The following is a 22,582-nucleotide window of genomic DNA, read 5'->3' on the forward strand; positions in this document are numbered from 1 at the left end:
ATGTCTGAAATAAAGAGTCATTTTCCAGGTATTTACAGATGGCTATGTCCGTCGCGTGTACGGAGGGTGTGTGACGTAAGTGGGTCGGCGGCGCAGCAATTGTGCAGTCATTATGTGTGCGCGAGAGCGAGTCAATTAGCGGGCTTTCTAGTGTGGTCCAAACGTGCTGTTATATAGTCACAGCGGATTCCACTGTCGGGCAAACTTTGCTGCCAAAAGTGTAGCACTGCGTTCTTGCTCGCACAGGGACACGTGGTGGATGGTGGGCGGTCGGCATCGACAGGTTTGAACGTGGCACCGAAACTGTTGCAGGGAAACGGCTGACCGTTGTCCGATTCTTCTCTGAGGGAGACAATTTTGGCGGGAAACGTGTGGAGGCGACAAATACACGTAGTTAGCGGACAAGGGCCATTGTGACGTCATACTCGACAAGTTCCAGCGTGTCCAGTGAAAACATGTTTACGACGTTGGAGCGATCGCTGGGCTCGACCCCCGCGCTAGTGGCCGGCCGCCTCACGTGACAGGTTACAGCCATGCGGATAAGATACCTGTCATCTCGACTGCTAGGGATGCAGCACGGCGTTCCGTATTACCCTCCTGAACCAACGGTGGTTAGCGTAGCGGCTTCTGTCTTACGCGCCCCGTGTTCGAAACCCCATCAATGCTTTTATTTTATTTTATTTTTCATTTATCTACCCATGTCCGGAGAAGATTACTAGACCAATGTTTTTTATCAAATTAGGGAATGCAAACACGTTATATTAATTGTAAAATTACAACAAAGTTTCGCAATAAATGACATACATTTATTATATGATATACACTACTGGCCATTAAAATTGCTACACCAGTATGGCGATGACAAATACACGCTTCCAATGTGCGTTCACCGCGATGTCGCCAAACACGGATTGGACCATCATGATGCTGTAAACAGAACCTGGATTCATCCGAAAAAATGACGTTTTGCCATTCTTGAACCGAGGTTCGTCGTTGAGTACACCGTCGCAGGCACTCTTGTCTGTGATGCAGCGTCAAGGTTAACCGCAGCCATGGTCTCTAGGCTGATAGTCCATGCTGCTGCAAACGTCGTCGAACTGTGCGTGCAGATGGTTGTTGTCTTGCAAACGTCCCCATCTGTTGACTCAGAGATCGAGACGTGGCTGCACGATCCGTTACAGCCATGGGGATATGATGTCTGTCATGTCGACTGCTAGTGATACGAGGCCGTTGGGATCCAGCAAGCGTTCCGCCTCACGTGACAGGTGTAGGCAATGTCTCCACGCGCTGGCCAGGGGGTGGCGATGATTTGTACTAATTCAGCTGGAGTGCGGACGTCGTGGTGACTGCACTGCGATATCACAGATGTGTGTGCTGACTGTGTTGGAGAACAAGTGGTGACTGTACTGCTTGAAATAAAGTCTTCAGTCCCTTCCCCCCTGCAAAATCAAAGGACGTGAATTACATTATTATAAGTGCAGTTTATTATTTGACGCGATTATGATAGGCTACCAGTGAAAAAAGATAAGTGACGGAGAATGGAGGAGGAGATTAGTGGTGTAGCAATTTTAATGGCCAGTAGTGTATACGTGCATGGTACTTTCAAGGAGTACAATATTTTAAAATTATAGCATTTTTATTTAATTCCGTATCAATTCTTATACTATTCTTACATTTTATTATTATGCATATTCTTCAGGAAGATCTGGTGAAATCGTTTGCAAGGTACCGACCGTAGGAAGATTCGAATCAGAAATTCTGAGCACCATGATGTGCGACGCAAGTTTGCCATAGTGACATTACTTCGTATGATCTCACTCGGGAAAGAAAAGTACTTAACATTACTGAAGATTTCACGCGTTGGCAATAACTTCTCTGCAAATCACGCATAACGGATCATTTTTCCGAAAACTGGTGCTTCCAGCTGATTCCTGCTCTACAGGAGTTTCACCGAAAACAATCTTAAATAATGCCCTTAATTTTTATTCATTTATTTTACATTCATTCACCAGACAGACAACCAGCAGACGAATAAGGACAGCGTTGTTTCAACATACATTGAAAATATACGAGTAGTAACCTTTTAGGGACATGGGAAGATAAATGAAAAACAAAAATAAACACATTAATCGGGTTTCGAACACGAGACTCAGAACTAAGAAAGCCGCAACGCTACCAACTGCGCACCGCTGCAGCTGAACTAATCACGTGATAAAAGACACCTAAAGTGTGCCGAAAACTATGACCGTCGTTTTCTCAGAAACGGTCGAGTATCTACGGATAAGTCGAAACTCATTTTCACTTATTTTTACCCCTCTTCCCGTGAGCGAAGTTTCTTAAAAATCGGGTAATGGAACTTGTTGTCTTCTTCTCGTCTCACACACGGATATAGTTTCACTCACACTGCTCCAGGCACATCCGAGCTGTACTGGAACACACAAACAAAAGCAATGCGCGCACACAACCCCACCACACACACACAAGCCCACGCGCATGCTCACACACAGTACATTACATTAATATTTGTTCCACAGATCATCTCACCGAGCGAGGTCGCGCAGTGCTTAGCACACTGGACTCGCATTCGGGAGGACGACTGTTCAATCCCGCGTCCGGCCGTCCTGATTTAGGTTTTCCGTGATTTCACTAAATCGCTCCAGCCAAATGCCAGGATGGTTCCTTTGAAAGGGCGAGGCCGACTTCCTTCCCCGTCCTTCCGTAATCCGATGAGACCGATGACCTCGCTGTTTGGTCTCTTCTCCCAAACTACCCAACCCAACCCATCATCATCAGAGATCATCTTATCTACATGTACGTGATTACTCTGCTGTTCACAATGAAGTGCCTGGCAGAGACATCAATACGACATCTCATAACGATGCGGAAAGTGTCAGTTTAACGTAACTTCTATTTACAAAATATAATTTTTTTCAGTTACCTCGCCTGTGAACTCGAGGTAATGATGCTACGCTGTGTTCGCATCAACCCTCTGTCCATAATTATGTTGTATAAATGGAGATGATGTTTTAACTACTGACGACGCCTTTGGCACAATTGTTTTATGTATCTCCACTGCAGGATGTGATTTTAGTGTAATTTACTTCAGATGAAGGTATATTTAGATATACCGAAACCGTGGTGAAGAATTTTAATAAATCTTTATCCTGCAACTGTTTGGCTGTTATCATTTACCGTGAACAATTTCAACAGTTGCTGTTTCAGCCATGTTTAAAATCTTGATTTACTCGGTACGTTGGACATTCGCATCCATTGGATTCGTTCTGAAACGGTCCAAATATTTGTATCTCAATGTTTTCATCAGTGTTCGCCGTTTTTGCACTTCCAGAATGTGCTACGCCTTTTGAGCTTAGCTGTACAACCCCATAAACGTTGAACTTTTTTCATAAACTTTCGGTTTGGGATATATGTGTCGGCGGCAAAAGAATGGATTCAGACGACACAGTGATTCTGCGTGCACGCACTCGCACACACCACAGTAGTTATACACAAGTACATAAAAATCTCTTTGTTTACCAGAAAATAATACAAGATATTCGCTGCTTAAATAAACATTGAAAATCGTAATGTGCTTTTCTCAGGTAGAATGTAAAAATTGTCTCATTCGCTGTATGAGTTATGACGAGAAATCTCTAAGCCTTCAGCATATATCCATGATTTTCAAAATTTGTATGAATTTGTAGATAAAAGAAGCAGATGGCCATATGTCGGAAAATGTTGTTCAGTTACAAAAGTTGTATTATTAAAGTGTTGTATATTTATGAACAAAGTCAGATTTATTGATGGTCCATCGTCCTATTTTAGTAATTATTTGTTCCCTGAAGTCGTCCCACCCTTTCGTTAAACTACTGCAGAATAATGGCAGCTGGTCAGTAGCTTGTTTTCCTGCATTACATGTCCTCATATAGTGCCGATTTACTTAGAACTGTTTGTAACGGGCATTGAGTTTTCTATTACTTACTAAAACGGCTAAAATGTTCCATGACGGTGGTTGCTTAATTGTTCACGGATGGTACAAAATTGCCGTTTCTTGATTCTCTCGTTTTACTTTACGTCACCTTTTATCTGCTGAAATTATTGAAGTAAGTTTCAAAATAGGCCAAAAATTGCAATAATACTATAATAACGTATGAGCTACACTCCGAAACGATAACTATGCCGGTAGTCAATATATCGTAAAACCAGATGGTGTGTTTTTCAGTTCAAGGTGGATGAAGGGAACAGCCATTTAGACAACAAATGAAACAAACAGGAGAGTATAAAGTAGTCAGGAGAGTTTTGCATAAATTAATCACCTGTTTCAAAAGGCAGTGCTTACGTGGATGAAAAGGATAATTTACAATCAGTGTGCATAATCGTCTCGAATTGCGCAGGGAGATATGGCAGCTTGCTGTATATCAATTACGACAGAAGCCGATATAAATGAAACCGAAATGGCTTCGCTAGTGATCTTGCAACTACACGTGACAGTATATCGATTGTTATAATGTTCAAAGAAAAATATCCACTCGTCTAACTGATTCAGCATAGTACAGAGTCCGTATCGAGTATGTTCTTTTTTTTTCAGACTGCTAGAAACTGGTGTAATAATAAACCATATGAATGACAACAGAGTAATGGAATTTCATCATGTTTTTTCTTTTGAGGTATAAGTGCAGGCGACAAATGTATGCATTCAAACAACACTGTGAATACGCACACCCACCCACTAGAAGGAGAGACAGAGATTTTGAAACACTGCTGCCTCTTACTCACCTTGCAGTTTTTACTTCTCGCAGACAGGTTCAAAAGGAAGCCTGCAAAGAAAAACATTGGTGTAATAGATGATCATATTGTATCGCTAAACATATAGACGCTATCACTACATTTGTAAGGCGTTCTATGTGGTTGTACATCATCATATATTTGTGAGTGAAGGGATTTATTTTTATCCAGTATGGTTATTGTCGGAATTGCACTCGATCTGCATTCGTAAAATACGAAATGATCCCCTTGAGTCAAAAAATGTATCAATTTCAACAGGGCCCATTACAAAAATGCAGAATGTGTGATGGGACAATTGTGATTAAAGAAAAAAAAATTGTACAGAAATAATTTTTACACGTTAAAGTTTGGAAAGTGGTGCTTGTGTACGTAACAAAGATATAAATTATTCGAAGAATATATATCTACAAGGATGTACTATTTTATTTTTATGTATGATTTTTTTTTCTTCCCAATTTGATGCAGTGCCCTTTACTACTCATCTGACTTATGCATCTAACCTTCTCCATTCTACTGCGATACCATATTGAAGAAGCTCCTATTATCTTCATATTTTTATTGTTTATCGATCACCTTTCATTTCCTTATGAGGCTACTGTCCTAATATACACTCTAAAAGACCCTCTCTTACACTTAAAAGCTATATTCGTTCTTACTTTGTTTCTCTTTTTCTAAAAAGACCTCTTTGTTACTGTGAATCTGCATGTTACCACCTCTTAATTTCTGTCCTTGTCAGCCATTCTGCTGCTCGAATAGTAAATCTTGACTACTATTTTTAGCGTCGCATTTTCTAATCGAATTCTCCTAGAGTCACCTGATGTAATTCCACTGTACTCGATGAGCATTGTTTAACCTTTGGTTGGTTCAAATGGCTCTGACCACTATGGAACTTAACTTCTATGGTCATCAGTCCCCTAGAACTTAGAACTACTTAAACCTAACTAACCTAAGGACATCACACACATCCATGCCCGAAGCAGGATTCGAACCTGCGACCGTAGCGGTCGCGCGGTCCCAGACTGTAGCGCCTAGAACCGCTCGGCCACTCCGGATGGCGTTTAACCTTTACTGGTAGTTGACGTCTCTGGTATAATGTCTGGTATAATTAAAACGCTATTAGCAAATTGCAATGTTTTTATTGTTATACAATATTCACATAGACAGCTCCGATCAGCATTACTACGGTAGTAGTCAACATTTAGAAAACACCCCGTATGGGATTAGAACGTACGTTAATTTAAATACACAGTATGAAATATGTTCCTTCCATAGTTTAAGGGCGCAAACGCTCTGCAGAAAACACGGTTAGCGCGAAGTGTGTAACGTAGAAGGTTGCACCAATGCAGACACGGAAAGCAAAAAACGAATCGTCACAGAACGAATGGAGGGAAAGATTCTTTTATTTCCTGTCCATAATACTTTTTCGGCCATTGGGAATGCCAGGTTTATAGCAAATGAGAACGCAGTATTCTCTAAACTAATGTTATTTTAATGCAACGACAAAACGATGTATTCTGTCAGCAAAAGCGGGATTCGAAAGCAATGGGCTGTTGCGCTCGTCCACATTCACGAAGCGACAATCCGAAAATTCCGTCACACTAGATTGATTGCTGCCTGCATCACGAATTTCACCGGACTGTCGCTAAATTAAGCAGGTCATGAGGGAAACAATTATGTTATTTAAAATTCTAGAGCAGCACGCGTTGACATTAGATTAACTCTGGTGACGCAACGTGCAGTTATTGTGTAACATCTCACTTTAATAAGTTTGTTATTTAGTCGGATATAGAGATACAATCCAATTACTGCAGAGTGATGCAGGCTTTACACGACCTGTCGCAGTATTTAAATTTCGTAATGGATACACAGCAACGGAAGTAAATGTAAATACCACGTTAAAAGACTGATTGACTGGTGTACTGCAAATAGTCTCTCTGTTAATTAAAGAAACACTGCATTTCGCTTCGATCTGTAGAAATGTACGAAATAAGAAAGGTAACGTTAGTATATGGCCAGACGTTAAATAACGCTGTAGCGAGAAAACATGAGAGTTTATAGCGCGAGGAAAAATTGTGGAAAGGAACAACGGAACGATATTTTCACATTGTATATTTGCAGTACTCGAAGTGGAACAAAAATGAAGATTAAGATATGCTTATTTTCATTCATTAATTGCCAACATATTGTTTATCCTAATCAATATTATCATTAACATTAAATCTGATATCCGCTATTGGATAAAAGAAAGGCGTCCGACTTTAATCATTCCCATTAAAACATCGTCATCTGCAGACAAAAGTTGGTTGTAGTATGTAATTAACTTGTTCTATACAGGGTGATTTTTTCCACAGTATACAAATTTTAGGGACTGATCAGTGAGAGGATACTGAACAAAAAATGTCTAATGAACTTATGACCGGAAGAGTATGGTTTCCATGCTAGGAAACATTTATTCAGTCAACACTGTTACAGAGACTGCGGTCTAATACGCTTTGTACCATGCAGCCACAGTTATAGTATGTGCTGAAAATGCTTTCCATGGGCCTCAACGCATGCGTGTACGCACCGTAGCACGTTCTGTCACACATTCACGTCGGCCAGGCTCCATCCGAACAAAGTCAAAGGCAGCATGAATACGCTGCTCCAGTGTCTCCACATCTGGAACGGGCTCTACATACACGATACTTTTGAGATGGCCCCATAACCAGGAATCACACGGGTTGAGATCCAGTGATCGAGAAGGCCATGCAACAGGAATCTCTTTTCCGATCCATTGACCAGGAAAGAAACAATTGAGATGCATCCGGACGTTAACGGTGATGTGCGCTGGAGCAGCATCATGTAGCAGCCACTTAACCCTTCAGATCATCAGCTGCACTTTTTCCAGCAGTGAAGGCAAAGTCACCTGCAAGAAACGCCGACAGGTCCAACCTGTTAGGCGACGTGGAAGGAAGACTGGTCCCAAAATATGGTCGCCAATTATCCCTGCCCACACATTCCGGTTGCACCGATGCTGATGATTCGCTGTCGCCATACCATGGGGGTTCTGCATACTATCCCACAGATGACTGTTATGAAAGCTGAAGATACCACTCCGGGTAAAGGTGGCCTCATCTTTGAAGAGGACGAACGACACAAATCCTGGAATTGTGGATGCCTGGTGAAGGAACCAGTGACAAAACTGTTCCAGATGTGAGAACTCTGTCTCTAGTAAGCCATGAACACGCTGTAAGTGATAAGGGTGGTAACAACTGTCATGGAGAATGTTTCACACTGTCGTCTGTCTTACCCTGTTCTGGAGGGCCAGATGCCTGTTGTTGACTGGGCGGTCGCCATCCACAGTGTTAATCGCATTTTCCTCCAACTCTGGTGTCCGAACATCTCGGGTACGTCCTTCGTGATTTCCTGCTTCATGAAACGACCGTATCTCAGACAAACGGCGAAATACTGTTGCAAATATTGAATGCTGCGGTTGTTGTCGACCGGTATAGGTCTCATACACCCTTGCTGCCCGCCGCCCGTTGCCATTTTCCTTTCCATAAATGTCGGAAAGCTCTCGATTCGAATACGGAACCATTGTGTACAACGCTATACCACATCCACTACAAGGTGAGTCAGCAAAGGAAGTGAATCGGAGACAACATTACCGATTACCACGGCAGGAGAGGGCGCTAGGGCACGACGTAAGAGGAACAATACCACCCTCTAGGAGGAAACCATACATACTGTAACTTTGGCTGCCTGGTACAGCGCGTAATAGAGCGCAGTCTCAAAAAAATGGTTCAAATGGCTCTGAGCACTATGCGACTTAACTTCTGAGGTCATCAGTCGCCTAGAACTTAGAACTAATTAAACCTAACTAACCTAAGGATATCACACACATCCATGCCCGAGGCAGGACTCGAACCTACGACCGTAGCGGTCGCTCGGCTCCAGACTGTAGCGCCTAGAACCGCACGGCCACTCCAGCCGGCAGAGAGCAGTCTCTGTAACACAGTATGTTTGATTACATGGTCTCTAGCATGGAAACCATGCATTGACAGATATAAGTTCATTAGAATTTTTTGTTTCGTATCTTCTCATAGATCAACCCCTAGAAAAGGGCGGAAAAAACCCACTTTATAAACCGTAAGTTTCAAAAAAAAAAAAAATCTTGTGGAATAACGGTGTTGCCCAGAAGAATTACTTAGTAGCTTGCTTTCAAATTTAGATCCCTTACTCGCCAAGTATTTCATATCCATACCTAAGAGATCAAACATTTTAGGGGCACTACTATTCTTTCCGAGCCGAAGTATGTATAAAGTTTCACTAGGCGCTGCACCAGAAATTCCTGAAAGTTATTGGACAGGGAAGGTCGTAACTGTGCCGAGTATTGAACGTATAATAAAGTGCCTTCCTGCGCAGCCGAGAAAGTTAACGCGTCGCTTTCTGGAAACGGGGAAGTGAAACCGATCAGGTCGTATCGCTTTCGAGGATTAAAGACGCGATCTGGTGTGCTAGCCAGGCTGAATGACCTTTTGAGGCTGTTACCCCATCCTGCTAGGTGAGTTCTGGGCTGGTTTCCACGTCCCATCTCAGATACATTCTGCGAAAACTTATAGAAAAGATTCTCACAGTTGCACGTCGGATATAATCTAGATACAGGCAGATGAGCTATGTATATATCCCAGTTGGGGTTCAATAAGAGACTGATGACCTTCACACACTTAATCAGCAGCAGCAGCAGCTCAACGTAAAATCTTACTGGAATTCATTGAGGGTCTGGTGCCTTGTTAGCTTTCATTACTCCGCGTTAGTAGTTTCATACTGGGGTTGTTAATTCCACTGACTCCAATTTGGGAGTTTGTGTGACGGTAAGGCAATGCGTAATGCGTTATTTAGTATTTCCGCTTTCTGTCTACTGTTTTCAGTTTCAGCTCCATACCTATCCTCGATAAATTGAATAGGAGGCTCGAAACCATTGTTAATTTACGTCAGACGAGAACATCTTAGAATTCCACGACAGACCTTCCGCCAGTATCTGACTCAAATACTATTGTGGGTGTAACGCATGGGTCTTACGACGGACGATAGAGTTGCTATTAAGTTTAAGTTCCGCTATTAGCTCTCACTCTCACCCTCCCCTCCTTCCCCATTGCTCTCCCCGTCGTTCCTTATTAAGCAAGAATGCAGTAGTCTCTGTTCCTGCATGATATAAATAAATCGGAAAGAACTTTAAATTAATTTACTCGGTACTTCACGGTAAATTATAACAGCCAAACAGTTGCAGGATAAAGATTTATTAAAATTCTTGACCACGGTTTCGGTATATCTAAATATACCTTCATCTGAAGTAAAATACATAAAATCGCATCCTACAGTGGAGATACATAAAACAATTGTGCCAAAGGCGTCGTCAGTAGTTAAAACATCATCTCCATTTATACAACATAATTATGGACAGAGGGTTGATGCGAACACAGCATGGCATCATTACCTCGCCTGTGAACTCGAGGTAATGATGCTACGCTGTGTTCGCATCAACCCTCTGTCCATAATTATGTTGCATAAATGGAGATGATGTTTTAACTACTGACAACGCCTTTGGCACGATTGTTTTATGTATCTCCACTGCAGGTTGTGATTTTAGTATATTTTACTTCAGATGAAGGTATCTTAATCTTTACCCTGCAACTGTTTGGCTGTTATCATTTACCGTGAACAATTTCAACAGTTGCTGTTTAAGCCATGTTTAAAATCTTGATTTAGTCGGTACGTTGGGCATTCGCATCCATTGGATTCGTTCTGAAACGGTCCAAATATTTGTATCTCAATGTTTTCATCTGTGTTCGCCGTTTTTGCACTTCCAGAATGTTCTACGCCTTTTGAGCTTAGCTGTACAACCCCATAAACGTTGATAACCCTTTTGATCTATTTCCTTTGGTACCAAACCTACCATAACAATGAACTTTACGACAGGACGAAAGTGCACTTCATTCATTTGAATTAAGCACACACCACAGTGCCACTTCCAAACACTATTCTCTAGATAGTGATAACACTTTCAAAATGAAATATAACGTAGTTCTTTTTTTCTGTGTACAGAATTGGCTGCATACCGTCCAACGAACGTGAGTACACGAATAACTAAGAAACAGCCCAGTACACGCCACAACTGTATCCCACACCACTACCGCAACCCAAGTGTATAACGCTGACATACGTAAGTTCACCTTTTACTGTTTAGTCACTAATTGCCACTTACATAGTTGCAGATGACGGCAACAGAAAAACCACAGAAAATATGCCGCAAATAGAGATAACAATTTAAAAACGTTCCATAACTTACAACAAATAAGGTGGTATTGAAAGTATCCACAGAAAACTGTATTTCAAAAAACTAACAGTAAAAAAGTCATAATGTGTTACTGTGTTTGTATACTATGCTTTTTTCTGCATGTTTTAGATTTAAAGAACCCATCGATAATGGTGATATTTTTCGCCGAAACTAGTTACGGGAATAAATAAGTAAGCAAATAACAAGGTGTTTTGCGTCAAGGCGTACTCACAAATATCATATTGTTGTGATTAAAATTCTTCTGGGTATTATGCCGCGTCATTGCTAAAAATTAATAACAATAATAAACTAAAACCGACGTTTCGGCCGAATTGCAACGGCCTTCCTCAGGGCACGACTGGTTTTTCATGGGGATAGGTGCTTCTATTTATTACAGACTATCGATGTCTGACGTCACTGTTGTAAAACTCTTAATTGGCCTTATAATATGATTGGCTAGTCATGACGTAAGGGAAGACGGAAGGAAAGAGGCTATTCGTGGATGTCCATGTCGTTAACGATTGGTAGCTGTCCGCCAATCAGCGTTCGACTTCTGGTCGGCAAGTTTTCCTCCTGGTGTGCGCGGAAGTGGACTGACAGTTGCTCTACAGTTGGTCAGTTTTGACATCAAGTCTTTCTTCACTAACGCACCTATTGAGAAGACTATGTGCATTCTACAGGATCGGATCCCACCAGATATCTGCGATCTGGTGCGCTTATGCCTGTCATCTACGTACTTCAACTGGCGGGGAAAATATTACGAACAGTTAGATGGAGTGGCAATGGGTTCCCCGCTCTCCCCTGTAGCTGCGGACATCATGGAAGCCTTTGAGCAAACGGCCCTAGCATCTGCTCCGTTACGTCCCAGTTGTTGGCTACGATATGTGGACGACACATTCCTTATCTAGCCTCACGATGAAGCGGAATTGGGAAACTTCCTCCAGTACTTAAATAGCCTGCAACAAAAATATAAAGTTCACACATGAGACTGAAAACAATGGTACCTTGCCATTTCTGGATGAGGAAGTATACAGAGCTGACGAAGGTAAACTGGTACACAAAATGTACTGGAAACCAACGCACACTAATCGGTACCTGCACACGGAGAGCCACCACCACCCAGCTCAAAAGTATTCTGTTTTGCATCGTTAACTGCCCGAGCCTACCGGATAAGCGATGAATATAACATCAAAGAAGAATTAAAGGAGCTACAACACACGTTTCGTGCCAACGGCTATGATGACAACATTATAAGAAAGTAGCTAAAACCAAAGGGAGCAGAACACGAGAAGAATACAAAGAAGAGAAGCTTCCACTGGTACACTTACCATGTGTAAAAGGCGTCACTGAACGGCTAGGAAACGTCCTCCGCCGACGAGGTTTCAGACCGATTTTTTGAAGCAGTCACAGGATCCACGAAATGATAGGTTCCACCAAGGATGTAGTCAACAATCTTAACACTGCAGGTGTTTACGAACTACGGTGTGAGTGCGGAGCTGCCTACATACGTGAAACAGGGAGACCTGTCAGCTTACGAGTAGCAGAACACGAACGCCATGTACGATTACAACAACATAATAAATGGGCGGTAGCGGAACACGACCGTGACTGTGGAAAATCTATCAGGGTCCAGGAAGCCCGAGTACTGGCGAAAGAATCGTGGATACGAGAGCGCAAAATACGGGAGGCGATCGAAATTATTAAGCAGCCTGACAACATAAACAGAGAAGATGGCTACAAACTCCCGGTGTCCTGGCTGCCGGCCATCCCAGTCCAACGGGCCGCGAGCGGTCGCGGGGCAGAAGCTACACGGGACACGGACGTGTCTGCACAAACAACTGTAGAGCAACTGTCAGTCCACTTCCGCGCACACCAGGAGGAAAACTTGCCGACCAGAAGCCGAACGCTGATTGGCCGACAGCTACCAATCGTTGACGACATGGCATCCACGAATAGCCTCTTTCCTTCCATCTTCCCTTACGTCATGACTAGCCAATCATATTATAAGGCCAATTAAAAGTTTTAAAACGGTGACGTCAGACATTGATAGTCTGTAATAAATAGAAACACCTATCCCCATGCAAAAACAATCCTATGTCACCATCCATAACACAGATTCCTACACCTTTTTCCCCTCTGCTGGTGTGCCCCAAGGCTCCGTTCTCTCCCCCCTTCTGTACCTTTTGTACACGGCGGACATGCCGCCGCCGTCAGCCCCCGCCCACCTTCTCCAGTTTGGCGATGACACCGCCTTCCTTACCCTTGCCTCCACCCTACAGCGCTCCCAACACCTTCTCCAATCCCATCTTGACTGGTTCACCGCTTGGTGCAACCAGTGGTTGCTCAAGGTCAATCCCTCCAAGACCCAAGCGATCATTGTAGGCAAAACCACCCCTTCCTTCCGCCTCCTTGATTTCTACATCACCATCTATGGCCGTCCTATCGCCCTCACTCCCACCCATAAGTACCTTGGCGTCACCCTTGACCGTCACCTCTCCTGGACTCCCCACCTCTGGACAATCCAAGCCAAGGCACGCTCCCGACTCAGTCTCCTCAAGCTCCTTTCCGGCCGTACGTGGGGTCTGGACCCCTCCACCATTCTCCACACCTATAAATCCCTCAACCGCACTATCCTTTGTTATGCCCATCTGGCCTGGATCTCCGCCCTCCCTACTTTTTACAAATCCCTCCAAATCCTTGAATGCCATGCTCTCCGCCTCACCTATCGCATCCGTCTCCCCTCCTCTACGCGGATCCTGTACGATCTCATCCCCTTCCCCCACCTCCTCCTTTTCCTTGAAAGGATATGGATCCTGTACACCTCCCGTAAACTCGATCCTCCTCACCCGCTCGTCTCCCCGATCCTCTCCCACCTCCGCCCGCTGCCGTGCCTGTATTCCCACGTCCCACCCGGTCTCCATCTCTCCACCCTCCTTACCCTCTCCCAAGGTGGCTTCCGCCAGCTCCCCCTCCCTGATGATGTCCTCCTCCCCTCCATCTACCCCTCCTATCAACTTTGACCCTGCCCCACCCCCACTTCCGGTGTCCTTTCCTTTAGGCACCCTCCCTCCCTTCTCTTCCCTTCCCTTCTCTTTCCTTTTCCCCTGTCCCCTCCACCCCTCTTCCCCTGGGCTTCCCCTCCCCCTTCCTCCCTCCCCCCTATCTCCCCTGCCCGTGGCATCTCTGCTCCCCTCTCTCTCTCCCACTCCCCTTCCTCCTCCTCCTCTCTTGGCAGGTCCCCGGACTCGCACACGCATAGTGAACATTCGCGCGCCGGAGATCATCGCTATCAGTGTCTCGTGTGTGTGCTTCGTTTTGTGTTTCGCGTTCTTTCGCAGTTACAACTCCATTGTTCACATGTGCCGTCGCAGTCCTCCGTGTTCTGTGCGCTGTGTCAACAAGTGTTAGTGTTTTTATCGTCCAGCGTGAACGGCTTCATGTTTATTGTTTTCTGTCTCTACTGTTTCTGCCCGCCATTTTCATTGTATTGTCTATGTCGCCTCTTTGTCATATGATTGTACCACTTAAGGCTGAAGAGCGGCGTACTATGCTGCTGACAGCCCGCCTGTATGAGGTGCTAAAATTACAATAAATAAAAAGAAAAAAAAAGAAAAACCAATCGTGCCCTTAGGAAGGCCGTTGCAATTCGGCCGAAACGTCGGTTTTAGTTTTTTATTGTTGTTAGTTTTTCAGTTTTTAGCAATGACATGGCATAATACCGAGAAGAATTTTAATCACTATGACACCAGCCGCGGAAGGCTACGTTCTTAGATCATACTGTTGTTTTTGTATGCAACTACGGACCAAATGGAAGAGTTCCGAGACGAAGTTACTGGAGACTGATAATTTTGTATGCGGCCTTTGCTTGCGACACATCTATCAAAGTTAGTATCGTAGTTGTCTTATTGTAACAAAACTCTTTAATACGAGATGTTTGCTTGTTTGTCTAGCCGACCGATTATGCAGGATTCCTAGGCACAACAGCCGGGCAGTGCAGCGACACGGGCTGCCGCTACGTGTAGCCAAGCGAGGGTCTGGGCCGCCTCGCTAGGCGATCCCGGCGCGAGCTTTCTAGGTCGGCACTTGTTTGTCAACAGGTAGTCCGCGAGTCGGCGGCGCCGTCGACTTTCCAATCGATACTGCCGTCGCCGCCGCGGCCGCAGACCGGCCCAGGAGTTGTCGAGTCGCTCCCGACCGATAGCGGCGGTCGACAGCGACCTGCGAGCAACACCCGCGTCCGCTGTCGCTTCTGTATTTAACAGCATTTTCTTGTCGAGTGGGATACCAGCTGCCTCCGAAGCGATGAACCTCGCCCTCAGACATCACAGTAAGGCCCTGAGATACAAAATCCCTGCATCTGTATGTAGCACAGAATTGTCGATAGTACCAATCTTACTCCGGTCGAGATCATAGCACGCCGACACATTCTTAGGGGTCGATGATACAATCGGAAAAAATGGAAGTCTTATAGGATCACTTTGTTGTCCCTCGTTAGTCCTATCAAGTTGAAAGTTGTGTCACACACCGAGGTTTATCGTCCTTTGGTGCTGTAAAAATATTACGCTTCTAAGTCAATGCGATCGAAATGTACGGCCATTTACGTCACATACTTTGATACTCGCGAACTCACTCATTAAAACCTATATGCTACTTCATTTGATGCAGAATCATGAAATTTGGGAAGAAGAAAAGTTAAACAAGGAAAAAGTCAGGCAGTTGTTAATTTATACTTATATGAAGTTACTAAAATATTTCCTTTGTCATTTGTTATCTGGCTTTAAACTTGGAATTAAAACAATTTGGAAAGGCTTGGAATGCGAGGGACTGGTATCTTGCCAGTATTAATGTCGATAACAGGAAAAAATCGTCAAGATCTTCGATTCTCGGAATGGATGAACGGTCTACATACATAATTAAGTTTGTAGGGAAATCTCAGTGCGTGAGTCCTGCTCGCACCTATACAATTTTTAGAGTCCAACGTCACTTTGTGTCTGAGAAAAACCACGAGCTATACACGATGAGTCGCTTAAGAATCTCTGTAGTTCGTGATGGTTCAATATCTCGAAATGAGGCCTTCGACAAATTGTAGTAACGGAAGAGTGCGCAATTTTTTTAACTTGTGATTGGGCAATCCAAGTAAAAGGAGAAATCCGAAACGAATATGGAAAAAAGTCTCTTAAGACATTGTGCTGTGTGCATGCCAATTAGATTTCTACATCTACATGGATACTCTGCAAATCACATTTAAGTGCATGGCAGAGGGTTCGTCGAACCACCTTCAAAATTCTCTATTATTCCAATCTCGTATAGCGCGCGTAAAGAATGAACGCCTATATCTTTCCGTACGAGCTCTGATTTCCCTTATTTTATCGTGATGATCGTTCCACCCTATGTAGGTCGGTTTCAACAAAATATTTTCGCATTCGGAGGAGAAAGTTGGTGATTTCTGTCAGAGTATCCTGATATAACAGCTCCACACTTAACAATCGTATATAACCACTCGCTCATCGAATGATCCGTACCTATCGACTGGAAAGTTTCACAAGGCACATAAATACTCAAGAAACGAAATGGGATTAATCCGCTGACTAACAAACCTCTTCTCGTTCAGACATTACCAGTTACCTTGAAGAAAATAATCCAGTCATACACAGTCGGGGCGGTTTCAGGAAATATCGTTCTTGTGCCACAAAACCAGCTACTTATTCTCTCGAAGTAGTGAGTGCTAGCGACAGGGGACCTCAAATAGAGTCCATATTTCTAGGTTTCTAGAAGGATTTTGGTACCGTTCTTCGCAAGTGGCTTCTAAGAAAACTGCACCTCTATGGAGTATCGTCTAAGTTGTGTGACTGGAGTCTTGATTTCTTGTCAGAAAGGTCACAGTTCGTAGTAACTGACAGAACATTATCGATTAAAACGTATGGGATATCTGACATTCTACAAGGAAATGTTATGGGCAGTCTTTTGTTCCTAACCCACAGAAATAGTTTAGAAGACCATCTGAGCAGCCAGTTTAGATTGTTAACGTATGATGCTGTGACTTACCGTCTTACAAATTCATCAGAAAATCAAAACCAACTGCAAAATGTATGAGACAATATATGTGTATGTTACGAAAAGTTGCAAGTAATGAAAAGTATGAAGCCATCCAAGTGAGTACTAAAAAGAATCCGTGAATTTTCGGTCACGCTATAAATCACATACATGTAAAGGCTGTCCATTCACCTAAATACCTAGTAGTGACCATTACGAACAACTTAAACTGCAACGATTACGTAGATAAAGTTGTGGGGAAGGCGAACTAAAGACTTAACACGTAGAAGTGTAACAATTCATTAAAGAGGCTGGCTACACAACGGCTGTCCGTCCTCTTCTAGAGTACTGCTTTGCGGTACGGGATCCTTACCAGACAAGACTGACGGAGGACGTCGAACAAGTCAAAAGAAGGTCAGCTCGTCTTGTATTACCGCGGAACAAGGGGAGAGCATCACGGATATGATACGCGAGTCGGGGTGACTATCATTAAAACAAAGGCGTTTTTCGTTGCGGGGAGATCTTTTCACTCAATTTTAATCATAATCTTTCTCCTCCGCATGCGAAAATATTTTGTTGATGTCCATAATAATAAAACAAGAAAATCTGAGCTGAGGCTTAAGTATTCTTTTTCTCCCGCGCTATTCGAGATGGGAACGCTAGGGAAACAGTGTGAATGTGAATGCCAAGCACTTAAGTGTGAACTGAAAAGTATTCATGTAGATATAGATGTGTACGTAGATGGATGTGCAGTATTTCGGGTCTGAAAAATGCAAGAAAGGAAATAACAGAGAAGCCGTCAGCACAGGCAAAATATGTCTGTAAGTATAATTTTGTTTACGTAAAAGAATTGAGAGAAAAAGTATTTTAATTCTGTGATTCATAACTGAAAATACAAAACTGCATACCATACTTGGAACATCCACTGGTAGATAGGTTTCATATAAAAGGTGAAACGCCTCTAGATTATTAAATTTAAACTTCAGTATAACAGCACGGAAAAAGCGTTTTCATTATGGGGGAATATTCATACATCTATTGCGGTTATATGCACTGCCGGAAAAAAGATTAATGCACTTGGAAAGATGACGTCGATTTTGATCCAATGGCGGCGTAGTAGATGTCTTGATAATGGCTTCAAACTCGTCCAGCCAGCACATAGCGTATTGGCTTAGCAACCAGAGCGCCATCTGTGTCTGTCCTTTAATAGGGAACACTCACAGCCAGAAGGCTCAGTGTGGTGCAAACGTGTGAAGCAAACAGGCAACCTGCCACGGAGACGCAGTCGCGTTTACTACAGCCAACTGAGCGAGTTTGAGAGGTGTCAAACTGTGGCCTTCCGAGAGGCGGGATGGTCCTTTCGGAGTATTGCCACACAATTTGGGCTTGCTGCGTCAGTCGTGCAGCGATGCTGATATCAGTGGTCACGTGAACATCCTCACACCCGTAGACGAGGCTCTGGATGTCCACACAACACAGACACCCACCAGTACCGTCGTATTGTAAGGGTAGCAGTGGCAGATTGTACAACTACCAAAGCACAGTTAAGAGGGCTTGTGAGCACAGGCGTGTGAACATGAACGATTGTGAACCAGTTATTAGCAGTGGGGCTACGGGCTCTCACACCTCTAATCTGCCACAGCATCAACGTGCACGACTCAACTGGAGGCGTCAGAGGATCACTAAGAAGATGGATTGGCGTGCCGTGGCCTTCAGCGATGAAAGCAGATTCTGGCTCCACGCAAGTGACGGTCGTTTGGGGTACGCTGTAGGCCTGGTGAGCGCTGTTTCGTAGAGTGCATTTGTCCGAGGCGCACTGGCACCGTCCCAGGCCCTATAATCTGGGGTGCAGTAAGCTGCAACTCTCGTTCACCTCTGCTGCTTCTGGAGGTACCTGCAGAACGTGCAGAACGTTGTTAGACCTGTCCTGCCATTCTTGCAGCAGGAAGGTGATGTGTTGTTCCAACACTACCATGCTCGTCCACACATGACCCGTGAAACTCTATGTGCTCTGCAGGACGTTCAGTAACTTTCCTCACCTGCACGATCTCGGGACTTGTCTCCAATCGAGCACGTGTGATATATGATGGGACGAGAAGTGACTTGTGTGACTCCTCAACCAACAACTCCTACGAAAGTACGAGAACATGTCGACCAGGCATGGCATAACGTTTCCGAGGACAGTATTCGCCATCTGGACGATCGACTGGATGCCAGAGTCAGCGGCTGTATTGTCGCCTGTGGTGGCTACTCCACATACTTAGACGGAAGTTTCTGCATTAGCTTGTGCTACTGACCTGTAAACGTTGTAAGTAGGCTGTTTAGGTTTTTCTGTTGGTAACGCCACGTAGCGCTCTGTATGAAAATCACTGACTGTGCTGTGTGCAGTCTGTGGCTGGTTAGCATTGTTGGAATATTCGCTATTGTAGTGTTGGGCAGTTGGGTGCGAACAGCGCGTTGTGTTGCGCAGTTGGAGGTGAGCCGCCAGCAGTGGTTGTTGTGGGGAGAGAGATGGCGGAGTTTTCAGAGCGAATGATCTGGACGAGTGTCCATCAGAGGGAGCAAATTTGTAAGACTGGATGTCATTAAATGATATATATATATATATATATATATATATATATATATATATATATATATGTATATATATATATATATATATATATATATATATATATATATACACTCCTGGAAATGGAAAAAAGAGCACATTGACACCGGTGTGTCAGACCCACCGTACTTACTCCGGACACTGCGAGAGGGCAATGATCACACGCACGGCACAGCGGACACACCAGGAACCGCGGTGTTGGCCGTCGAATGGCGCTAGCTGCGCAGCATTTGTGCACCGCCGCCGTCAGTGTCAGCCAGTTTGCCGTGGCATACGGAGCTCCATCGCAGTCTTTAACACTGGTAGCATGCCGCGACAGCGTGGACGTGAACCGTATGTGCAGTTGACGGACTTTGAGCGAGGGCGTATAGTGGGCATGCGGGAGGCCGGGTGGACGTACCGCCGAATTGCTCAACACGTGGGGCGTGAGGTCTCCACAGTACATCGATGTTGTCGCCAGTGGTCGGCGGAAGGTGCACGTGCCCGTCGACCTGGGACCGGACCGCAGCGACGCACGGATGCACGCCAAGACCGTAGGATCCTACGCAGTGCCGTAGGGGACCGCACCGCCACTTCCCAGCAAATTAGGGACACTGTTGCTCCTGGGGTACCGGCGAGGACCATTCGCAACCGTCTCCATGAAGCTGGGCTACGGTCCCGCACACCGTTAGGCCGTCTTCCGCTCACGCCCCAACATCCTGCAGCCCGCCTCCAGTGGTGTCGCGACAGGCGTGAATGGAGGGACGAATGGAGACGTGTCGTCTTCAGCGATGAGAGTCGCTTCTGCCTTGGTGCCAATGATGGTCGTATGCGTGTTTGGCGCCGTGCAGGTGAGCGCCACAATCAGGACTGCATACGACCGAGGCACACAGGGCCAACACCCGCCATCATGGTGTGGGGAGCGATCTCCTACACTGGCCGTACACCACTGGTGATCGTCGAGGGGACACTGAATAGTGCACGGTACATCCAAACCGTCATCGAACCCATCGTTCTACCATTCCTAGACCGGCAAGGGAACTTGCTGTTCCAGCAGGACAATGCACGTCCGCATGTATCCCGTGCCACCCAACGTGCTCTAGAAGGTGTAAGTCAACTACCCTGGCCAGCAAGATCTCCGGATCTGTCCCCCATTGAGCATGTTTGGGACTGGATGAAGCGTCGTCTCACGCGGTCTGCACGTCCAGCACGAACGCTGGTCCAACTGAGGCGCCAGGTGGAAATGGCATGGCAAGCCGTTCCACAGGACTACATCCAGCATCTCTACGATCGTCTCCATGGGAGAATAGCAGCCTGCATTGCTGCGAAAGGTGGATATACACTGTACTAGTGCCGACATTGTGCATGCTCTGTTGCCTGTGTCTATGTGCCTGTGGTTCTGTCAGTGTGATCATGTGATGTATCTGACCCCAGGAATGTGTCAATAAAGTTTCCCCTTCCTGGGACAATGAATTCACGGTGTTCTTATTTCAATTTCCAGGAGTGTATTATGACTCTTGAACAATATTAAGGTAAATACATTGTTTGTTCTCTATCGAAATCTTTCATTTGCTAACTATGCCCATCAGTAGTTAGTGCCTTCAGTAGTTAGAATCTTTTATTTAGCTGGCAGTATTGGCGCTCGCTGTATTGTAGTCGTTCCAGCAACGAAGATTTTTGTGAGGTAAGTGATTCATGAAAGTTATAGGTTATTGTTTATCAGGGCCATTCTTTTGTAGGGATTGCGTTGCGCTAAAGATATTGTGTGTCAGGTTAGTGAATGTCTGAGTACGTTCAGTTTTGCTCAGCTGTTTGAAAATCAAATAAGGTAAGGGGTTTATCAGCACAATCATTCATAAATTTTTCTAAGGGGAGGTTTCAATGTAATCATCTCATGTACTCCATGTAGACTGTCGCAACAATAAATCTTGAGTGAATCGGAAACCTATAAAAGTGGGTACTAATTTCTTTTCCCGGCTTTTTATGTAGGGCGTCCCTCCTATAAGTCACCAGGCTCATTTTTCTTGTGTTTCTGGAGATATTTCTATTTTCGTGTTTCCAATATCTTGATGGAGGTGCCCCAAATAAATGCTGCTCATCACGTTTTTCATGCGACGCCCAGTCTCGACGGAAACCATGAGTTCGTTTCCCGTTATAAACAAAATGATTTTTAAAATGTAATTTTACGTGCCGTCCCATAGCGCGGTCCCAGACTCGTCTAGTGCGACATTAGTTCTGTCCATATGTAATAACAGTGAAAGTAAAGGCGAAGATTAACCAGTTCTCCAGCATGGACAGCACCGATCTAGCCCACACTGACTGCTACTGTCTTGCAGCAGCGTAACTCAGTCGCTACTGGAGTACTGGTTAATCACCACGTTTTACTCTACCTCTTAATACATATCGATAAAACGAATGTCGCGCTGGACTAATTTCGGGCCGTTCTGTCGAATGGGCAAGTAAAATCGAGTCTCAGGACGTGCGCTACCTGTGCACTTAATTTACTTCAATCATCAATTTCGCTTCACAATTTTCGGGATGTAATTGACGTATTGCGATGCAATCAACGCCATTATTTTTGTGAATTTTCATGCTATTTATTGCATTCGAAATAATAGGGGGTGTACATTTAAAAATTCACGTTTCTGTTGACAATAGTATTTTTATACGTTTTAAAATTTAGCATAGTATTTAGTTTCCTAAGGCCCTACCGTACGTTCATGCTGGTGGAAACTGTTTTTGAATATCTATTGTTCTTCCAGAGATATTAGAGATGGTAGAGTTACGTGAGACACCCTGTATTTAAGAAATGTTGTTAGAAATCTACTACGTGTTTAGATGGATGTAGACTACATTTTAAT

General features: G+C 44.4%; 1 long non-coding RNA gene across 1 annotated transcript in view; it reads right to left on the reverse strand.

Moving 5' to 3' along the window:
• Positions 1 to 22,582, reverse strand: part of LOC126473937 (uncharacterized) — an 831,981-nt gene that overhangs the window by 218,771 nt on the left and 590,628 nt on the right. Inside the window, exon 4 of the long non-coding RNA XR_007586539.1 lies at positions 4,774 to 4,814. This is a non-coding gene — a long non-coding RNA (uncharacterized LOC126473937). The remainder of the gene's footprint in view (positions 1 to 4,773; positions 4,815 to 22,582) is intronic.

Source organism: Schistocerca serialis, chromosome 4 (genome assembly GCF_023864345.2).
Source record: "Schistocerca serialis cubense isolate TAMUIC-IGC-003099 chromosome 4, iqSchSeri2.2, whole genome shotgun sequence".
Lineage (NCBI taxonomy): Eukaryota > Metazoa > Arthropoda > Insecta > Orthoptera > Acrididae > Schistocerca > Schistocerca serialis.